Source organism: Crocuta crocuta, unplaced genomic scaffold (assembly GCF_008692635.1).
Source record: "Crocuta crocuta isolate KB4526 unplaced genomic scaffold, BGI_CrCroc_1.0 scaffold30, whole genome shotgun sequence".
NCBI classification, from domain to species: domain Eukaryota; kingdom Metazoa; phylum Chordata; class Mammalia; order Carnivora; family Hyaenidae; genus Crocuta; species Crocuta crocuta.
The window spans coordinates 7,188,450-7,206,566 of record NW_027528345.1 but is presented as its reverse complement, the minus strand read 5'-3'; the positions used below and the strand labels follow the sequence as shown (position 1 = coordinate 7,206,566).

The 18,117-nt window shown below is 43.0% G+C and overlaps 1 long non-coding RNA gene across 1 annotated transcript; it reads right to left on the bottom strand.

Moving 5' to 3' along the window:
• Positions 1-14,909: 14,909 nt before the first annotated feature.
• LOC144222849 (uncharacterized) lies at positions 14,910-16,644 on the bottom strand. Its single transcript, XR_013332493.1, has 3 exons — positions 16,562-16,644; positions 16,116-16,292; positions 14,910-15,435 (listed from the first exon to the last, which is right to left on the bottom strand). It is a non-coding gene; the product is annotated as an uncharacterized LOC144222849 (long non-coding RNA).
• Positions 16,645-18,117: the final 1,473 nt, after the last annotated feature.

Sequence of the window (18,117 nt, the reverse complement as noted above, 5' to 3'; positions counted from 1 at the left end):
GAGTCAATGACAAAAATCACTAACCCATCTCTTCCCCAGCTCCAGCTCTTTAAATATAAACTAAGTCAGAACAGAATGAACAACACGTATTCTGAGCTCAAGCATAGGAGGTGATATTCAAAACCCTGCCTTCCAGGCTACTGCATTCAACGTGGTTTGTGTACTGCACCATATCCTGGGCAGAGGAGGTGGTAGGGGCTGGATCTAGCCTGTACTCCACTTACCAAGCTCTACCCTCAGGGACAGGACTGTGTCAGCCAACATGAAGAGGAACCGACTCCAAGTGAAAGGCTTCACATCTCTGATAGGCTGCAACAGCACAAGGCTAATTGTCACAGAACTGTCACCTAGACTTGTGTGCCCTGCCTGGCTGACTCACTTGTGACTCCCTAAATGACTTAAGGAAAATCACAACCTTTCCAATTTGTCCAGAGTAAGCCCTTCACATTATTCAACTACAAACGCCTGACAATCCACACACTGACTATGTCTATCATCCACTGCCGGGTAACGCCAAGGATCTTTATCTTTAATTGGAAATAACATAAATCATGATCTAGCATGTCCTCAACCTGAGACTCTGAGCATTACACTCTGCTATACTTTCCTCACCTTCTTGTCATCCCACTTTGGTCCCAGTTGGATGGGAGCACGTAGAAGGCATCTCACAAGAGGGGATCAATCCCAAGGACCATTTCTCTCTCCACTTTAGTGATTCGCTGCTTCTGTTGGCACTTGATATTAGCATCTATGACATGGCAGAGACAAAGCTTGAGATTTTTTATCTGTTTAAACAAACACTTGCACTGTGTTTAATATGTGTTAGGCGGGGTTCTAAATGCTTTCTTTGAAGCATTAAATCCTCAACAGTCATTATTCATCATTTACATGTGTGAAAACAGATGCACACAGCTAGTAAAAAAGCAGAACCAGGAATCAAGCTAGTCAGTCTAGATCCAGAGTCCATTCTCCTATCTAGATTGCCTGCTTAGTTGCTGCTGTAGCTGCAACAAAAGAAATATCTCTGAAGAATATGTTTTCCAATATTTCCACCCAGTGAACAACATCTTAGGTTAAAGTCTTTGAAAAATAAATGCTGTGGTTCTTAAATTAGCCAGATATAATACCTCAATTTTTCAAAATATGTTTAATATCATATCAAAAGAGCATTTTAGAATGCCATGTTCTCAACTCCAATAAGCAAAGACCACATTATTGTATGTTATTGCCATGTTATTGTAGTCAATAACAACGAAAACCCACATATTTTCCACGGTCAAATCTGAAATACCGTGAAAACCTTGGATTGCGAGTAACTTGTTCTGCAAGTGTTCCCCAAGACGAGCAAACATTTCTAATAAATTTTAACTTGATAAACGAGCGATGTCTTGCGATATGAGTGGTATGCATCTCCAAACGCCACAAGATCACAACTGAGCCAACGGTTTCCTGACATGTTGGTACATTAGTGCTTTGGATTACAAGTATGTTTCTGGAACAAATTATGCTTGCAAACCAAGGTTTTACTGTATTTTAAAGCAAAGTGAAGGGGTGCCTGGGTGGCTCAGTGGGTTGAGCATCTGACTTTGGCTCAGGTCATGACCTCACAGTTTGTGGGTTCAAGCCCTGCGTCAGGCTCTGTGCTGACAGCCAGCTCAGAGCCTGGAGCCTGTTTCGGACTCTGTGTCTCCCTCTCTCTCTGACCCTCCCCTGCTCACACTCACTCTCTCTCTCTCTCTCAGAAATAAAGCATTAAAAAAATAAAAATAAATAAATAAAGCAATGTGAAATGTGCACCCTCAGCTCCCAGCTTTCCAGAACCAAGTGACGCAAAGATCCCATATTTTGACAAAACTCTGACTTATCAGAACAGACATTCAGCACCTTTTATCTTCAATTCTTCTTTGCAAATTCAGGTTACAAAGTTTATGAAGTGAAAAATTTCAATTATACTTAAAAAGCCAAGGGAGGGCGGTGAGTCTTTAAGTAGGACTTCCCACAAAGTTTACTCTTCAGAATCACAAGCAGCTTCATCAGTCGGAAGAAGGAAACGAGAATACTACTTCTAAATACGTGTGCTCTTAAGTTTTCGAAATGAAATTTCCAGGACAGAGGAACTTAACGCTTATTAAGCCAATGCTCAGAAGGAACTTCTAATCATGGTCAGATACATGTATGTGTGAATTCATGTATGTACGTTAAACATATACGTTTTATGTGATTATAACTGGCTAACTTGAAGCATCCTGCAAATTATGGCCAATTGAGAATCAACTTTATAAACTAGGAATGACTAGTTAATTAACTAACTTCTGGCTCCTCCAAAATTCAGAAGGGTGGATTTTAGCCTAATGGATTAAAGGCGTAAGTGTTAGGTACTTGCTGCGCACATCTGGAATCACTTTATCCTGAAACTGTTGTATAATGAGGTGCTAACATAGCCAACTATGGCTCACCCCCCACCGAAATGAGTGTGTGTGTCCTGGACTTAACCCCTTTTCAGTAGCAAGTTCAAATTCCAGAACAGCTTGTCCAGAGATCATGTTGGCAGGAATGTGCTTGTCTTGGAAACCTATGGACCAAAATATGCTCATCCTTAAGAAAAGTAGATCCCGCAGATAACAGAGACTGGCCACTCAGTGTTCTCACATGTCTCAGAACTGCTGGTTCTCCTACTCTTACCCTCTTTCCAACATCAAACCCATCTTTTCTTCAGCACTACTTGTGCAACAAAAGAGAATAAGCAAAAAGTTGTAATGAGTCCTAACAAAATATCAGACCAAGACATTCAGGAAGAGGCGGTTTTGAGAGAAGAGCAATTTTTCACAATGCTACTGATGAAGCATGTGAATTTACCATAGAGTTTATGGTTGTCAATTCACAAGTTTTCTGGTGGAAATCGATGCATCTAACAGAGGCATAATTTGACTTATTAATTCCCATGACATGACATCCTGAAGTGGAATGAGAAGATAGGAGACCTGGGTTTACCACCAGTCTTCCCACTAACTGGTAATGCAACCAGGGATGTTATTTTCCAGCCCAGCCTTGGCTGCTTCCCTTCATGAAATCAGTCAACTAAATCTCTAAAGTTCCTTCCAATTCAGAATCTTACACTCAAGCTTTTATACTGAACCTCAGACATACACATGTGTATGTGTAAATACATGCACATTTGTATGAGTATACATATATATTATACATATAATATGAAATAATATAATATTAGAGAGAGAGAGAGAGGGAGAGGGAGGGGGAGGCAGAGGGAGAGAGAGAGAGAGAGGCACCAAACAACCTATTGAAGAGTAAGACAGGCATAAAAATCCAGATGCCGCTCTATCCCATTCAGGCAATTCTTTGTTACCATTTCTTCCTCATACAAGCTACATGGGGTGCTCACTGAGACAGGCCTTGACTTTCCATTATTTATGTCCTTCAGTCTCTCCCATTTCCTTCCCACTTCTTTTAAAAGTTTTTTTTTAATGTTTATTTATTTATTTTGAGAGAAAGAGAAAATAAGCAAGGAAGAGGCAGAGAGAGGGAGAGAAAGAATCCTAAGCAGGCTCCATGCTGCCAGTGCAGAGCCTGGCATGGGGCTTGAACCCACGAACCATGAGATCATGACCTGTGCTGAAATTGAGAGCCAGCACTTAACTGACCACCCAGGTGCCCACCTTCCCACTCTTTAGCCACTGTCACACCAAAAGGGGTATAGTGCAGAAATTTGCAAAACTGTAAAACCATGCCATCTTTCTCCCTAAGTGTTTTTATTTTGAGAAAGACAGCTATTTTCACTTTAAAATGTTATTTATGGGGTGCACGGGTGGCTCATTTGTTTGTTTCCAACTTCCGCTCAGGTCATGATCTCATGTTTAATGAGTTCAAGACCCACACCGGGCTCTGCACTGACAGTGTAGAACCTGCTTCGGATTCTCTGTCTCTCCCTCTCTCTCTGCACCCCCTCCCCAGTCTCTCTCTCTCTGTCTCAAAATAAATAAATAAACTTTAAAAAATAAATAAATAAAACAAAATGTTCTTTATCTTAGGGGCGCCTGGGTGGCTCAGTTGGTTAAGTGTCCAACTCTTGATTTCAACTCAGGTCATGATCTCTGGGTGGTGAGATCAAGCCCTGCGAGTTGGGCTCCAAGCTGGGCATGGAACCTGCTTAGAATTCTCTCCCTCTCCCTCTCTCTCTCTCTCTGCCCCGTCCCTCCTCATGTTCATGCTCCCTTTCTTTCGCTCTCTCCCCAAAAATTTAAAAAATACATACATACATACATACATGTTATTTATGTTAGCATATTATTGGTTTATTATTTTTAATGCATTAAATGTTTTAGTTTCTAATATGGTAAATATTAATAGATATAACCCACCTAAACAAACCCTTTGTGGTCTTCAAAAATTTTTTAAAGTGCAAGACAGGGAGGGGTCTTAAGACCTGAAAGTTTGAGAGCAGCTAATACAGTGGTTAAGATCACAAACCCCAGGGGCGCCTGAGTGGCTCAGTCAATTGAGTGTCCAACTCTTGATCTCAGCTTATGTCATGATGTCACGGTTCATGGGATCGAGCCCTACCTCAGGCTCTGCATTGACCGCATGGAGCCTGCTTGGAATTCTCTGTCTCCCTTTCTCTTACCCTTCCCGATGCTCAAGCACATGCAAGTATGCTCTCTTTCTCCCTCTCTCAAAATGAATAAATAAATATCACTTAGGAGCTGTGTAACATTGGGGACAATTGCTCAACATCTCTGTGCCTCAGTTTCCTCATCTATCAAATGGGGATAATAATAATACAGTTTACCTCATAGGGTTGTCATGAGGCTTAAATGAGTTGGTAAATGTACTGTACTTACAACTATTGATGTTATCCATCACTCTCTTTGATGTCCTTCCCATCCTCTTCACTACCTCCATTCCCTTGTTCTCTCTTTTTCTCAATCTCTCTCTCCTTTCTGCTTGGTTTGGTCTCATAAATCTGGTCTGGTCTAACTACTGCTGCCACTGCCATAGGGCCAGCAAGCAGGTGTACCTGGCACTGCTTGTGCGAGGGCTAAAGGTGTGGCTGCCAGGTTCCCGCTCACAACCACCACTCTCCTACCCCTGTGCTGGGGCAGCCAGTTGTACTTGACTTTGCCCTTCACAGAAGCTCCATCAGCAAAAGACAACTGGAAAATCAAAGCAAGCGACGCTAAATTTTTTAAAACATGCTATGTCAGATGAATTAAAATGTAAAGGAGAAACTTTAGCCTTAGGAATAATCAATGAAACAGAAGAAGGAAGTAGAGAGAAAATGCAAGCAATTACATTCACTCCTTAAAAGAAAACATGGTATTTACCCAACCTCCTTCCAAATTTTGACTTATTCTTTTTCATTGCCTTACATTTCCATCTCCTTTTTAAAAATCTCTTTCACCTCCCAGAATATCCCTCCCTCCCCAAGAATGTTCAAGCCATCAACCAGTTTAAATATTCTGATGAATCAGATTCCCATCATATGCAGGTGACTGATAACCGTTTAACTTTGGAGGGGGGATGTCTTTGAGCTTTATTGATTAATATATAATCATAATGCCTTGGGATTTTTTTTAAGTTCATTTATTTATTTTGAGAGAGAAAAAGATAGTGATGGGGAGGGGAGGATTGAGAGGGAGACAGAGAATCCCAAGCAGGCTCCACCAGGTCAGTGCAGAGCCAAACTCAGCGCTTGATCTCAGGAAATGTGAGATGATGACCTGAGCCAAAATCAAGAGCCTGACGAAGGGTACCCGGGTGTCTCAGTCGGTTAAGGAACTAGCTCAGATCACAATCTCCTGGGTCCTGAGATTGAGCCCTCTGTCAGGATCCCCACTGACAGCATGGAGCCTGGTAGAGATTCTCCGTCTTCCTCTCTCTGTGTGCCCCTCCCTCTTGCACTCTCTCCCTCTAAGTAAATAAATAAACTTAAGAAAAATGTGCTGGCCCTCCTACACTGTTGGTGGGAATGCAAACTGGTGCAGCCCCTCTGGAAAACAGTGTGGCGGTTCCTCAGGAAACTAACAATAGAACTCCCCTATGACCCAGCAATAGCACTGCTAGGAATTTACCCAAGGGATACAGAAATGCTGATGCAAGGAGCACACGTACCCCAATGTTCATAGCAGCACTCTCCACAATAGCTAAAACATGGAAAGAGCCTACATGTCCATCAACGGACGAATGGATCAAGAAGATGTGGTTTATCTATACCATGGAATACTACATGGCAATGAGAAACAATGAAATCTAGCAACATGGATGGACCTTGAGGGTGTTATGCTGAGCGAAATAAGTCAGGCAGAGAAGGACAAATATCATATGTTTGCACATATAGGAGGATTAGGAGGAACTTAACGGAGGACCATGGGGAAGAAGAAGGGGGGAAATGGTGGGGGAAAGGGAGAGAGGCAAACCATGAGAGACTCTTGAATGCTGAGAAACAAACTGAGGACTGATGGATGTGGGGGGGAGGGGGGAGATGGGCATGGAGGAGGGCACTTGTGGGGATGAGCACTGGGTGTTATATGGAAACCAACTTGACAATAAACTATCTGTAAGAAAAAATAATAATAAAAAAAAAGAAAGAAAATGTGCCGATGCTTAACCGACTGAGCCACCCAGGCACCTCCATAATGCCTTGTTTTTATATTAATTTTCTAATCTATTAATTATCTTTACATAAATTTTCCTTTAATCCTTGACAATCAGCATGTTATTATTCCTTTTGTAGAGTTTAGGAAACTGAGGCTCAGAGAAGTCTGTAAACTTGCCCAAGACCACAAAACTTTGAACTGACAGAAATTAAACTGGAGTACAAATAAAACGAGGATTTTTGAACACTAGGGGCATGGAAGAGACCTTGAGCAAGAAGGCGCGGGGTCTGCTGGGGAAAGGTGGGACTGGACTATTTTTGTCAGGGGTTTACCACTTAAGCAAATCTGCACCACTGTGGAAATAACCTCTACCAATTGCCCAGGGCTTTTTACAGCTTTTTTTTTTTTCCACTGCCTCCATAACTCAAGCTATACATTCTCTAAGGATTTCAAGATTTACCTCTGTTTTTTTATATACTAATTTGCACAGGCTACCTTTGCAATACTGTTCTAAGGCAGAGTTTAAAAAAGGTATGTTAGTATGCTTTGTATTTGGGCTGCTTCTGAATAAAGTGTTTGTAAATTGAGAACTTGTCTGTATTGCATGTGTGATGTCATAAATATATATTTGGACATTCCAAAACTATCTGGCATTTGTCCTTTACCAACATTACTAAGAATTTGAGTTTCTCAGTCATGCAAGCTTAAAATGTACAGCCAAATCTAATGAAAGTCAAACTTGTGCAGTGACTCAAGTTGATTAGAGGACTTTTACACAGAAAAAAAAACTAAGATTTACAAACGATGGGGGGGGGAGTGGATATTCACTTTAAGAGAAACAAAGAGGAATCCTTTTGAACCATCAGTTCTTTGAATATGTTTAAATTTGCATTAATTTAAACACAACTGTTAAGGAAGAAAATTTTATCCTATATGAAATAACAGAGACCTGAAATATGTGATGCTGAGGTGCCTGGGTTGGTCAGTCAGTCAAGCGTCCAACTTCAGCTCAGGTCATGATCTCTTGGTTGGTGAGTTCGAGCCCCATGTTGGGCTCTGTGCTGACAGCACTGACAGCTTGGAACCTGCTTTGGATTCTGTGGATCCCTCTCTCTCTCTCTAACCCTCTCCTGCTTGCTTTCTGTCTCTCTCTCAAAAATAAATAAATATTTGAAATATGTGATGTTCTTTTTTTAAAGTTTATTTATTTGGGGGGAGGGGGAGACCTTGAGTGGGGGAGGGGCAGAGAGAGAAGGAGAGAGAAAATCACAAGCAAGTTCCACACTGTCAGTGCAGGGTCCCATGCAGGGCTCAAACTCACAAAACCGTGAGATCACGACCTATGCCAAAACCAAGAGCCAGACACTTAAACAACTTAGCCACCCAGGCACCCCAAATGTGATGTTCTTTGCATGTAAAAGAACTAAGCAATCTGAAATATTTTTTTTAGTATTTAAGCCAAAAAAGTGTTCTTCTACCTATTTTTTGTCATTTATCAGCTCTGTCCAAAAGAGCTTTCTGCAGTCATAAAAATGTCTATTTCAATGCTGTCCAACAGGGTAACCACTAGTCACATATAGCTATTGAGTACTTGTAATATACATAGTTAATGCTATAAGGAACTTGATTTTTAATTTTATTTCAGTTTAATTAATTTAAATTTAAATAGCTTTGTATGGCTATTAGATGTGCATAGGACAGAGCAGTAATAAGGTCCCCTTCAGCAAAAAAATCCTATGATTCTGTCATTCTAAGGATCCCAAATTGCAAGGTCAGGATTAAGCCTGTGGTTATTAAACCTCTGACCGTTAATTGGGACCTGAAATAAAATAGGCTAACCGCACACAAAATCTTTCAGTTGTTTTTGTTCTTATTTAACATCAAAAAACTATAATGTGCAAAATAACAAGTGGGCCAGGGGCATAATATACCCACTCAAACAAAATGTATATCCCCGGCCCTGGGCAGTTAATATCTAGTGGTAAACACAGATAAATGTATAGAGAATACAAGAAGTAAGAAAGAAGGGAAGTTCACTACGGACCAAGAATGGGCAGAGACCATGTTCTCCATGTGTACATTGGTCTCCTGGTTTCTGTTAAATCCCAACTCAATGTATTTTTACCAGAACGTAGAAGGAAGGAACAAACGAACTAAGGAACAAAGGAAGGAAAGGAAAGAAACCCATAGTATCTTCTTTTTGAATGTATCCGATATTCATGTTTCTCTTGGAAATTTCCTTTTCACTTTGCATTATGTCATCGGCCATTTCAAGGGTGTTTGCTTCTCGAGCACATTTCAATCAATATATATTTATCGAACACTGACAACTGAAGAATCTCATCCTCATTTTCCTGGAGATCTCACTATTTTCTAGGGTCTAAAGGTATTTGAAGACAAACCCTTCTGAGAAAAAGAAGTTCCTAAGTCAAATATTTCAATAATCCTCCATGTAAGAAAAATTTAATAATATTGCCTTGGAATGCACGATTTCTTCATAAGTTTCTTTTTTAAATTGTGTGTGGTTTTCCACCCAAACTAAATTCAGACATCGCTTCAAAATAAACTAAAGGAAGACTAAATAAAGGAGGAGGGGGAGGGAATTCCGCCAAAATGTACATTTAATATTTCAGGACAATTATGTTTGCTAATGGGAAATTTCCACACCATAATGACCACGGCATGGGATTTATCTCCGACAGTCTGACTTCAAACTCTAGTTCCTCACGTACAAACTGGGCGGCCTTGGGCAAGTTATCTAACTTACGTACGCCTCCATTTCCCTACCTCTAAGGAATGAGGGGGTGTGTAATGGGACGGTAATAGCTCCCACCACACAGAGTTGATGAATTAAATATTCACGTGTTTATAAATAACTTGAAGTAGCGCGTAGCCGAAGCACTAGACGAACATTAGCTATTCTTTTTAATCACAGTGATTCTAATTGCAGAAAACCATATGAGAAAACAATATACGTAGTCCTGGCGCAAAACTTAAAGCCAAAGTGGAAAAGGCATCCGGCAGGTTCAGCTGCTTTTGCCTCGAGGTGGAAATGAGAGAAAAAGGCCCCAGAAGAGGCCCTGGGGAAACCTGAACGGAGCACACACACAACGCTGCCCTCCCAGGCAACGCAACTGGTAAACAAAGAACTTAACTTTCTAACTCAGGCTAGTATTTTTTCTTTTTAATGTTTCCAAGTCTTTGATGGAACGACTTGAGGAAAAGGTCACAATTACTCGAAAGAACCTAAAAGGACACGAGAGATGAAACAGTAGGGAGTACTTCTGTAATAAACGTTGCCTTGCAAGAGCAGCGATATGGGCGGATGTCTGTGGAACGTCTAATCGACACGGCAGAAGGGTACGAGGCAGTCTTTGGTGTGCCGATTTCCGAAAGCCTTCACGGGGAAACCATCTGCACGACAACCCCCACGTCCACCGAAGCCTCGAGGGTCTCCTCGTGGGTCTGGGGCTTTAATCGGACAAACACCGGTGCTTGCGGATCTCCCAGGGCTCGGACGATGGGCCAAGGCCGCACCCTTCTTTCTGTCCGTCAGTCCCTCCCTGCCTCCCTCCGGTGCACGCTTTCCACCGCCGGGCCCTCCACGTCAGGAGCCACGTACACAGGCACAGACAGATGCCAGCAGGGCGTGACCGTCCCCATAATGCGATCTCCGAGCAGGGCATCCCGCAGCGGCCTGGGGCTTTCGGCAACACCCCGCAGGGCCTCAGTCCCCCTCGGCTTTCCTCAAAGCACCCCGGATTAGCGCCGCCGTTTGAGGGCTGTCTAGGTTTCCCAGTCGCAGGCGGGCGCTGGGCTCGCCCGGGGCAAGCGTGGCTGCCGGCACAAGGCAGCCGCCCAGCAGGCCCCGGACACATGGGAGGGGCCTCCGCACCTCCGACGGCCGCCTCCCCCTCCTCCCCTTCAGTCCCCTAGCACATCCCTCCTCACGCTTCGCGCCGTCCTCGCCCCTCCCCCGCTCCTTCTCTTCCACTCCTCACTCGCTCTTCTCTCGGTCGCTTCCCCGCCCGGAGCTCGGGAGGCGGCGCCTGATGAATCACCGTCACGTGGGCTCCGGGTGCGCAGAGGCGGGCTGCGCCTCAGCGGCTCTGGCGCTCCGCGCCTNTCCGGCGCCGCGCTGCGCAGGCCCCGCCCGCTGCAGCCCCCGGGCTGGCGCCGCCCGCGCCGCTCGCCCTCCGGTTGGCAGCCCTCGTTTCCTTCGCGCCCCTCCTTGGGGCTCCGAGCCGCGGGGCGGCCTTGCCCCCGACCTTGTGTATAGCCGGCTGGCATCCTGAGAAGCCAGGAGCGNCGGGTGGAGTGAAAGACAAAGGGAGAAGACGGTTACGATGGGCGTCTTGTCTTCCACTCAGCGCACTGCGTCGTCGCACAAAGCGCATACTCGGCTCAATTTTTACTTACCCTTGCTTAACCACCAGGCAAATAAACAAGTTATTTTCCCGATCCCATAAACATTCCTCACTTCATTTTTCCAACCACAAATGAAATTTATTCCTGAGACAGCAACTTTGGAGAGTTCGTTGACCTCATCCACCCAGGGGTGACAAACGGCTACACAAATGACATTATTTCACTCAAAAGGGGTGTGTTATGCGCGTGGCTCACCTCAAGAAAACAAATAATATTTAACAATTTCAGCGACTGCTTGGTTCTGGAGTGTCCTTTTGGATGTCACTGAATGGGGTGGGGAGCTGAGAAGTGGTATTGGCACCAGGTGTCCCCAAACGGGGTTACTTGGAACTGGACGCAAGGGTCTTAACCAAACACGGGGTGCCAAAGATTTCAGCCCAAACTGGGAGTTTTACCTGAGTACGGATTACAGAATCAAGCTCAGATACTAAAATGTTTTTCATCTAAGAACCAGAATTACAGGTATGTTAATTTTGATAAACCCCTATTTGAGTATCTTAGCCCTGGGCAAAGAAAGTTTCAGAAACTCACTGAAGGCCAGGAATGTAAGTCCATTGTGGCTTAAGAGTGTTTTAAGTAGAACTCACCATTCAGTTTCTCTTTGGACAAGAAAACAGACCGCTAACAAGCATAAAAATGAAGGTATTTTTAAATCACTTCATTTTGGAAAATGTTAAGAATCTAAAATTTTTGATTTTCAAAAGAATGGAGCATACTTTACTATTCGATAAAACATAAATCTTCTCTTTACTAAGTATATACCCTTGTCTTCTAGCTTAATTCTTGATTCTTAGTGAAAAACTTGGCACGTTCTAAATAACCTGGAGCATGTACGTGAGAATTCACGTCTGCGATTTTGCTTTCACATTTCACTTTCCAAGCCACTTACTGCTAATTAGCAGGTGTCAGTGAAAGAACTATGGTCAATAAATCCTTCATCTTTCAGCACTGTTTTGGTTCACATCCATTATTATAAACCACACCTAGCAAAATAGACCATCCTATGGTCACATGAAAAGGCCAATGGGTAAATACCCCAAAAAGGTCATTAGCCAAGCCATTCCTTCCCCCTTTGCTTGGGGAGATGAGAAAAAACAGAGTACTGATACTCTGGGAAGTTCTATAGTCCTGACAGGATTGAATACATGTTTATACTAAAATATCTGTAAAATTCTCTAATTTTTTTTTTTTTTTTAATTTTTAAAGTTGAGTTTCTGTGGGCACCATGATTTTTCCTTTTCTGGCTGGAAAATGAGGTGTGCACTTACAGAATGGTAATGCTTCCAAACATATGGCTTCACTATATATCTCTTATGTTTTTTATGTATGACTATGTTACCTAATTTTGGCCATTAGGACCTGAGACATCTATAGCAGTACTTCCAGGAAATGTTATTTCTCATAATAAAATTGACTCATGGAATTGACATTCCTTTCCTTGTCAGTGGATGTGGCCCTGTCTGCATATGACCCCTGAAGCCACTGCAGCCAACATGTGACCATGATAGAGGACCTCTCCAAGCGTGTCAAAGATGTCAAAGTGAAGAAGAAATGGTGAGCTCTTAATCTTTAAGGAGATTATCAAGGCCAAGACATAACCCTATGACTGCCCTGTCCATGGACTTCCTATTGTATGAGATAGTACACATGACTCCTTATAACTTAAACTACTTTTAATTGCATATTGCGTTTCTTGCAATAAAGTTTTCTGCTGCTGACAACCTTTCTATGTGGCCAGCCTCCAGGATAGCCCCCAACCATCCTCATCTCCTGGCCTTTACATCTTTGTGTACTCCCTTCCTACACTGAATCAGGGCTTGCCAGTCAGGCCATCAGATAACTACAGACCTCGCTGTCAGCTGACTGATGGCAACCTCATAGGAGACTCCAAGCCAAAATACACAACTGAACTGCTCTTGAATGTCTGCTTCATAGACTGAAACTCTGAAGTTTCAGCCACTACGTTTTAGAATAATTTATTACACAGCAATCGCTACTTAATGGAGTATCCTTCACAAGAAAAACATACTTAAAGTCACCAGGGTGCTCAGACAGTTAATAGGATTGCTTTGTGCTTGAGAGCTGTCTTACAAGATAAAATACAACACTTCATTTATTGAGCACCTACTAAAAACATAATGCCAAGAATAAAATACACAAAATGATAAGAAGAGGAAAAAGAGGGGAAAAAAAAGAGTAGAGTGAGGAATTTGTTGAGGAACTTGGGAAAGACAAACACTAAGAAATATGTAAGTCATTGGAATAAAGGGAGGGATGTGGCTGGGGAAGGGTATTTCGTCATAATGTTAATATCAGTACTGGAATTTTGAATAACACTGTCCAGACAAGAATGTCAGCCTCTGTACATTGCAAAAGGTCATATTAATTAGGTGAAATGAAGCCATTAGAAAGCAAGTCTTGGGATCAGCTCTCACACTTGTGGCTTACAGAAGACTGGGTTCAAGAAAAACCTGCTCTTTTCCACCATCAAGCTATTGCAACAGATGTTTATTCAGTTTCTTATTTGCTAGGCACCAAGTTAAATGTACAAATTCACTAATTCACAGAACTCCTATATATCAGGTGCTATTCCAGGCACTAAAGATTCAGTGATTAGCAAAACAGAGGACTTTTCCCCTTGGAGTTATTTCACAAAGGGGTCTGACAGAGAGGCAGGAAGGGGGAGATCATAAGCAAACAAATGATCAAATGTGTTCATATCATGAAAAAAATGCAATGAAAAATAACATAGGACAGTGGTGAAATAGAGATTCCATGCAAGGGGCAACTTTTGCTACGGAATGGTCAAGGAAGTTTTTTATTTCTTTGTTTGTCTGTTTGTTTTTTGAGAAATTAACATTTCAACTGAGACCTAAGTGATGAGGAGACCACCACACAGATCCAGGCAAGGAGATTTCTAGGCAGAAGAAAGAACAAGCGCAGAGCCCTGAAAAACAAATAACTTAGAGTGGTTTTTTTAAACAAATGTTTTTATTTATTTATTTTAAGAGAGAGCAGGACAAAGGCAGAGAGAGGAGAGAGAAACACAAGCAGGCTCCACACTGTCAGCACAAAGCCTGGACGTGGGGCTTGATCTCACAAACCGGGAGATCATGACCTGAGCTGAAATCAAGAGCTGGACGCTTAACTGACTGAGCGACCCAGGCACCTACAACTTAGAGTGTTTTAAGGACAGGAATAAAATCAATGTGGCTAGTATGTTGGGAAAAGAAAAAGTAGTAGGGGATGAGGCTGAGGAAGTAAGCAAGGGCACAAGCAGGCAATGCCATGATGAATGAGAAATACGGAATTTTATTCTGGTTGCCATGAGCAGTCACTGGAGGGCCTTAAGTAAGGGAAATAATTTGTCCCTTTAAGCAAGGGATTTTATTTACATTCTGAGATCTTTCTGACTGCTGGGTGGAGAAGGAACTGTGAGCACCAAGAATAGAAACCCAGAGACGGGTTAGACTGTGGCAGTGATTCAGGAGAGAGGTGACTAGGACCGGAGCAGCGGAGACAGTAAGAAGTGGCAGGATTCTGAATTTATTTGGAGGCAGAGCCCTCAAGATTTCCTGATGGACTGGCTATTTGAGGAAAAGAAGGGCTCATGATGACTCCCTGGTCTGGGGCCTAAGGCCCAAGAGGAAGTCATGCATGGTGTTGTTACTCTTCTAAATTATGAAAGAGGAAAGGAACAGGTTTGCTAGGGAAATCAAGAGTTCTGCTTTGGCCAGTAATGGATGAGATAGATGCCCCAGAGATATACTAGATAATATGTTTCCTCCTGGTCCTAGAAAACCTCAAGACTCATTACTCCTGCATTTATTCATTTGACAAAAATGTATTGTCAGGCACAGTTCTGGGTGCTGGAGCTAACAGTGATCAAAGCAGACTGTTAACCTTAAAAATAAAACTGCCAGTTATTTTACCAGCAAAAATGGGTTTATTCGGGAATGGCAGAGAATTACAATCCGGGACAGGCAAGCCAAGGCAAAACCATAGGCAAGTCTGACAAACAAAAGAGAGGAACCTTATTTTATGGAGAAGAAGGAGGAAGTTGGGAGGGGCTGTTTTGAACAAAAGTCCATTGGAGAGAAGCAAGAGTTCAAGTGATGACAGTTTCTCATCTGCTGAGTTATGGGGTGGTTAATTTCTTACAGAAGGTGCAATGTACATCTTCTCATGTTGGGGCCTGTAAATGATGATTCTTTCCTGCTAGGAATTCTTCTGTTGGGTCTATAATTGACAGTTCTTCCCCGTAATTGTCACTGAGTGGTACCAGCACCCCCTACCACCCTTCTAGCGTTCCAAATCCACATAGTAAGGTTTCCATTTATTAATTCTCATAAGATTAAATTCCAGCCTTCATGGAACTTCCATTCTAGTGAGGGAGCTAAACACATAAAGAGGTAAATAATTAAATATAATTCAGGTAGTGATGGGTATTATAGAGAAAAAACTTATTTAATTCATCCATTTACTCAGAAAATACCTTCTCTTTACAAGCAACTAGGCTGGGTACGATTAGCCAGATTCTACCCTGAAAAGACACTAACATAAACTCTGGTACATAGACATCACAAAAAGAAGTCCCACAAAAACACCTCCTAAGCACTAAGTTCAAAGTACAATGGATCAGTTTCAAATGGTAGCATCAAATAAAGAAAAATTAATGAAAGGTGTGGTATTCAAGCCGAACCTCAAAGGAAAGATAGAGTTTGGACATATGGGAGCTGCTTACCACAGGAATACTAAGGATAGGAGTAGAAATATAGGCTACAGCCAGATCAAAGAAAGCCACGAAAGCCCACCTGAGAATGAAACTCTGTGTTTGGAAATGGTAGGGTAGAAAGAAGTAAATTTAATAACTCAGCCTACTTCAGGCATAGGACAATGCTGGATAAATAGAATTTTGAGGAACATCTTAAAGATCAGTTGTTTAACAACCAGTTGGGAAAGTTAACTCCTTATGTCCTCAGGAAACAAAACCCCTGTATTTTGTCAGGTGATAATGGTCAAATAATTCTACAGAAGAAAACTACTTATCCTCACAGGAAAGTTCTAACAACCTACCTTGACAATCCGTTTTGGAAACTCCACAGCTGGACGTGGGGGCCATTCAGTTGGTTGAGCATCTGACTCTTGATTTCAGCTCAGGTCATGATTCCAGGGTAGTGGGATGGAGCCCCTTGTAGGGCTCTGAACTGAGGGTGGAGCCTGCATGGGATTCTCTCTCTCTTCTCTTTCTCTCTGCGCCGCCCCCCCCAATAAAAAATGAAAATAAAAAAAAGAAATCTTAAGTTGACAACCGATATTTGTGATTATTTTTCTGTCTTAGGATAGGTTTGCTTTCAGTAATGCATAGTGTGCCATGCATTTTAGCCCAAGCATACCAGCAAAAACCCAAGCACATCAGGCCTCAGTTGGAAGCCACTTGACTTAGCAGATAGAACTCAGATTGGCCTTTGAGAAACAAGATGTTTTTCAATAAGACAATAAAAGAACAGATGTTTCAGTACCTCCCCCTCTTTTTCTGTTTTTCGTCATTTACTGTTCAGGTTCTTATACAGAAGTCAGAACAAGATTACAGCCCTCCCCCCCAACATATGCATGAGAACACACACACACACACACACACACACACACACACACACACCGAGTTTTATATGTTGTCTTAAGTGTATGTTGCAATACAAACCACCAAAAAGTCCAAAGAACAAGAGATCCAGCTGTGAGGATGCAACTTGCCAACCATAACCACAGACCCTGAGGGCTTCCTTAGCACGTCTGACTGGGCAAAGGGACTCGCTTGGATGAAAAAGTGGCTTCAGACCTTTCGATTTTTATCAGTTGAAACCTTATATAAAGAAACTTGCAGGGAGTCCTCTCTAACCCACCACTAAGATTGCTGTCCTGACAAGAAGAGTTGATTGGTGTTCTTAGGGAAAGAATGTGGAAGAAAGGTAAGTTTTTTCAGCCCTGATTGTGTGTCAGATGCCAGACCTGCCTTGGGGGAAGTTCACAATCTCCCAGGGGAGAGACCAGACTACAAACAAACTGGAACGATTTTGAGTACAAGACAAGACGGCACAGGTTTTAAAAGTCCAGCACCACATGGGTTAGAAAAGAGTTCCTGCAGTAAGAGGGAACAGCCTGAGGCTCCCGTGACTAAGCCTTGAGTGATGGTGAGGGCAAGTCGGGCACTAAAGCAAGAAAGCGTATTGTTTAGGTGAGACTGGTCTCACCACCAGAAGGGGTGGAGAACATAGGCGTGCAAAGGGGAACTCGGGTCCTCCCTTGTCAATCACGAACACTGGTGCAGGCCCAGGGCATCCGCAGCCTCACGTGCCACGGAAGTAGACAGCTGTACAGATTTCCTCAGGAAAACATTGAAAGCAAAAATTGTGATCACACCCAACCCTTTCCTCTATGCCCTGCCCAATCTCTCCCACGTCCCCAAAAGGAAGAGAGCAGTAGGTCAAACTCGTTTGTTTATCCATTCATTCAACAAGCATTTTTCCTAAGGGGCCTTTGTTCCAGCAAAGGACCGACTCTCGCCTTTCGGCGGCACCGAGTCTTCCGCAGCGAAGGGGCCCCCTAGTTGCCTGGCTCAGCAAGACCACATCACCACTGGAAGGGAAGGACGGGCTCGGGAGAAGTCTCCCAGACCAGCATTCCAGTGGAGGCAGCGCCTTTGTAAATATGAGGCAAGAAAGGCGAGGAGGGTGAGAAGAGCTCTCAGATTGGGTCTGGGGGCGATGGGATCAGTGAAATACGTTTGCGAAAGGAAAACTGGGGACTCCTACACCTCCTCAGAAGAGCCGCTCCCCGCAATCGGAGCCCCATCTGGGACCCCCTTTCAAGGGGTCTGGCTTGCTGGTCAGCATGTAGTTTTTCCCCTAGTAGAGTTTTCCATGTTCATACAAAAAGGACAGAGCGAAATGGAGCTAGCTGCCAATCTGGCCCCATCAGGCTAGTTTTGAAGAGTGAAAGCAGGGCTAGATGGAGAAGAAAGAACGAGACAGAAATCGACCGTGGAGACAACGTTGTTGCGTTAGTCCAAGTTTGCGAGAGA